This window comes from Tupaia chinensis, unplaced genomic scaffold (assembly GCF_000334495.1).
Source record: "Tupaia chinensis unplaced genomic scaffold, TupChi_1.0 Scaffold000056_1, whole genome shotgun sequence".
Lineage (NCBI taxonomy): Eukaryota > Metazoa > Chordata > Mammalia > Scandentia > Tupaiidae > Tupaia > Tupaia belangeri.
This window is the reverse complement of record NW_006159514.1, coordinates 2,662,791-2,667,247: the sequence shown is the minus strand read 5'-3', so window position 1 is coordinate 2,667,247 and position 4,457 is coordinate 2,662,791. Positions and strand designations below refer to the sequence as shown.

The following is a 4,457-nucleotide window of genomic DNA, read 5'->3' as shown; positions in this document are numbered from 1 at the left end:
TAATTTTGCCAGGGTATACTCACCAGAGTCAGAACAAAAGTGCTGGAGTGCAACGAAGCACCTGCCATGGGCATGGTCACACAGCAGTCCTTTCTCTTCCACTTCTCTCATTTCGGGATTTTGGGCATGCACACATATGTGCCCGGCGTGGCTTTGCAAGCCACTAGGTAGGGAACTCTAACCACAAAATTAGCCATGTGGAATCTAGGTCACCTTAACCACCAGGCGATGGACTCTCCCAAAAGCCCAGATTCTTAAATCTCCCTGGCTATGACCAGGGCAAGCTGCGTGGCTTCACTGTTCAGGGACTGACTTGGGGTGGTTATGACAACACTGTCTGAGTACCTGAGAGGCAGTAGTGGCTGAAGCATTCCAATAGTCACCCAGGAAAGCACCTAGGGCAGCGGTCCCCAACCTTTTTGGTATGAGGGACTGCTTTTGTGGAAGACAATTTTTCCATGAATTGGGGTGGGAGTGGGGATGGCTTGTGGAAGATTCAAGCACATTACATTTATTGTATACTTTATTTCCATTATTATTACGTTGTAATATATAATGAAATAATTATGCAGCCCACCATAATGTAAAATCATTGGGAGTCCTGAGCTTGTTTTCCTGCAACTGGACAGTCCCATCTGGGAACTTCTTTGAGAATCTAATGCTGCAGTTGATCGGACAGAAGGCGTTGTTCAGGTAATAATGTGAGTGATGGGGAGTGGCTGTAAATACAGATGAAGCTTTGCTCACTCATCTGCCTCTCACTTTCTGCTTGTGCCCCAGTTCCTAATAGGCCATGGGCCAGTACCAGTCCATGACCCGGGGTTTGGAGACCTCCGACCTATGGTACAAATAGAAGCCTCCCATTACATCCATGTTGCTGCTTTCTTGGGCAGCCAAGAAGTTAAAGTGGGTTTTCTTCCTGTGCTGGTATCAAAGTTCTGTCCACCCTGTAGTCATTTCCTAGGTCTGCTGTAATCAGGCAGTACAAACTGGGTGGCTTAAAACAACAGAAACTTACTATCTCACTATCTCACAGTTCTTGAGGCAGAAATCCAAAATCAAGATGTCAGAAGTGTCTTTTTTCTTCCAAAGCCTCTAGAGCAGGGTCCTACCTTTTTATCCCCCTAGCTACAGGAAGTTTGCTGGCAAACTTGGTGTTCCTTGACTTGTAGCTGCACAACTCCAATCTCTGCCTTTGTAGTGCCATGGTATGCTCCCTGTGTGTCTCAGTCTTCACGTGGCTATCTTTCTATAAAGACATGAGTTGCATTAGATTAGGGGCCCACTTACTCCATATCACCTCATCTTAACTAATTGTATCTACAACAACCTTATTTCCAAATAAATTCACATTTCAGCATCCTGGAAATTGGGACTTGACATATCTATTTGCTTTTCCTTCTTTTCTTTTCTTTCTTTCTTTCTTTTTTTTTTTTTTTGAGGACACTATTCAACTCATAACAACCACTTGGATACTTAACATCCTTCCTTTGTAGTAAGTCATTCTTGTTTCCAAGGTAGTCAGCTGGCCATCTGGAACCTGTAAGGCTGCATGTTATACATGCTAACTTAGAGAACATAGCTTTGCCAGTGCCTGATAGGTGCTAACTTAGAGAACATAGCTTTGCCAGTGCACACACACATAACTCTCTCAGCCTTGGGTGTTTGAGGCAAACATTATTCTTTCTGGATGTATTGAGCACACCAAACTGCCTTCCCATGTGGGCGTCAACACCTTCAGAATTTTGATCTGTTTTACCTACTCTCTGACCAAGAATTTTTTTTTCCTGACCTGGCTAGGTCGTACTCACTTCTTTCAACCTTTTGTTACATAAGTAAGTAAGTATCGTAAGTCTCCTGGCCTGTGAGTTTAGCTTGTATCTTCAGCAGTTTTTTTTAAATATAGTTTTCCCGGGACCAGCAGTTGGCATAATGGCTGTGTCGCTGGAGTCCCACGTAGTCGACCACGGTTCGTGTCCCGGGCCCAATGGCTTAAAACTCACACCAGGCGCGTGTGTGTGTGTGCCCAAGATCCCAAGAGGAAAACGGAAGAGAAGGAATTGCAGCGTGGCCATCCCCCCAGGGGTGATTTCTCACTTTCTGTCTCTCTGTCTCTCTGTCTTTCTGGTGAGCACATGCGCCCTATAGTAAAAACCCTTCCCAAAAAAAAAGAAAAAAAAATTATATCCTTCCCAGGGCCAGCAGGTGGTGCAGTGGTTAAGGCACTGGACTCCCACATGGTTGACTGCAGTTTGAGTCCCAGACCCAGCAGCTTGAAAATTATGCCAGGAGTGTGTCTGTGTGTGACCAAGACCCCAGAAGGAGAATGGAGGACAAAGAATTGCAGCATGGCTATCCCTTCTGAGGGGTGATTTCTTACTTTGTCTCTCATTATTTCTCTCTGGCGAGTGCATGTGCCCTATTGTAAATGATAAATAAATAAAATAAGAACAGTCTTCCTATTAATCAAAACTCTGGGGATCAGCAGGTGGCATGGTGGTTAAGGCACTGGGCACTCCCACATGGCCAACCAGGGTTCTAGTCCTGAATCTGGTGACTTGCTTTCTCACTTCCTCTTTCTTTCACTCTCAACTTCTGTCTCTCTCTGGTCAAATTAAAAAATAAATTAATGAATAAATAAAATAAAAAATAAATAATTATTAAAAAAAAAAACTCTGAAGGTGTTGAGGCCCATATGGGAAGGCAGTTTGATGTGCTCAGTGCATCCACAAAGAATAATGTTTGCCTCAAACACCCAAGGCTGAGAGGGCTGTGTGGATGTGTGTGTGTGTGTGTGTGTGTGTATGCATTGTCTATATTTATTTTTTCTTTTCTCTTTCACTGTCTCTCAGTAGTCAATTTCTTATAATAAATAATATGAATAATAATATCCTACATTTGCATAGAATTTTAAAAATATTATTTTTATAACGTTTACACCTACCTGTGAAGATGCTAGTCCGACATGATTATAGATAAGGAATCTAAGATTCTGCCAGGCCCAGTGCCCATAGACAAAGTGGGGAGGTGGGTAGCAGTGATTAGAATTCACTCAATTAAGTGATTTTCAACTCAACCCTTTCCCACTGTCAATATTAGTATTGCTTAGCCAATATTTGCATCGAATACATGCCAGGTACTATCCTAGCCTGTAGCAAAAAAAGGAATGCAAGCCTAATTTGTGTTTATTGGTGGTGATGGCAAAGGTTTAGGGAAAATAGTTGCTTAATCTACCTAACTAAAAAAAAGTATCTACCCCACTCACCATCATATGTAGGGAAGAATTAAACTAAATATTTGTAAATGACTAATGTTCAAGGAAAAGAACCAAAATTGTCACTACTGTGTTTATTGACGACACCTAGAGACTATGTTAAATAATGCCTTATATTTAGCTGGTGTGCACTAGTGTGGGTGTGCTAGCTGCTGTAAATATTCACATATTTCCATTCTGGATGGTAAATGGTTGCTTTTCAGAGCTCCTTGAGTGGAGTCTCCTCAGCTCCCAGAGGTACCTTTCTCTCTCCCCAAGATATCCCTGATCTGCTAAGGATTACGGGGGTAAGGTCTATTTGGGAAGTAAGGTGCTCCAGTTTTGGTGGATCTTCCCTCCAAGGGCCCATGTCACATACCAACTGATCATGGGATATTTTGAATATTGCTAAGAAACTTTCATGTACTGAGACCAACTAATGTATCTGGGACTGTGATAGGTGCTTTTTAAAATACATTGTTTGATTTTATTCTCACAATAGCACTCAGTAGTAGATACTCTTTTCTCCATTTTTCCACTGAGGAAAGTAAAAATTAAAGAGGAGATATTGTGTTCAAATTCACATACCGAGTTAGATGGTCTGACTTTTCAGAGAGCATGGGAAAGCATGCCCTGTTTTACTGATGAAGAAACTAAGGTCAGGAGAGGTCACTCTTGCTGTTCACTTTAAGTACATTTGTATGGAATGCCCAGTGTGGAAAACATGCCAGCTAGTTGAGATTGCTCACCAAACAAAGACATGCAGAACTACAGTGGAAGGATGCTTCTAAACTGGAGTGTGACACACACCATTTTAAAAGATGCACGTGAAGGACATAATACCCGTAATTTATAGGATGACTACACATTACAATTCCACCAGTGCAAGAAACAGCCTACGTATTGAGCATCCAGTATACTTGGCATCTTCCTAAAACAGCTAAAAGTCTGTTTCTGTATTGGAAAACAGACTTGTGGATAAAATAAACATTTGCTTCATTTTAGAAATTCTTTTTTTTCCTTTCTCCTTCCATCTGCTTGCTGTTGCAAACAAGAGCTAATCAGCTGAGCAGAGAAACAGATGTGCTGTGACGGCTCCAAAAATGGGTCTCTCTCTGTCTGACAAGGGTCGTTGACAGGGGACGGTTGCCATAACAACCAGCTTACACCAATGCAGAAATATCACAGGCTTTTTGCAACCATT

The 4,457-nt window shown here is 42.1% G+C and overlaps 1 protein-coding gene and 1 long non-coding RNA gene across 2 annotated transcripts in view; one reads left to right on the top strand and one right to left on the bottom strand.

Annotated features, from left to right (window-relative positions):
- MYO3B (myosin IIIB) overlaps window positions 1-4,457 on the top strand; it is a gene marked incomplete at its 5' end in the record, with an annotated part of 536,872 nt that overhangs the window by 20,145 nt on the left and 512,270 nt on the right. The gene's annotated exons all lie outside the window — the stretch shown is intronic.
- The window catches only part of LOC106736141 (uncharacterized), a 16,776-nt gene that overhangs the window by 1,043 nt on the left and 11,276 nt on the right, over window positions 1-4,457 (bottom strand). The window contains exon 2 of the long non-coding RNA XR_001371241.1: window positions 1,113-1,249. This is a non-coding gene — a long non-coding RNA (uncharacterized LOC106736141). The remainder of the gene's footprint in view (window positions 1-1,112; window positions 1,250-4,457) is intronic.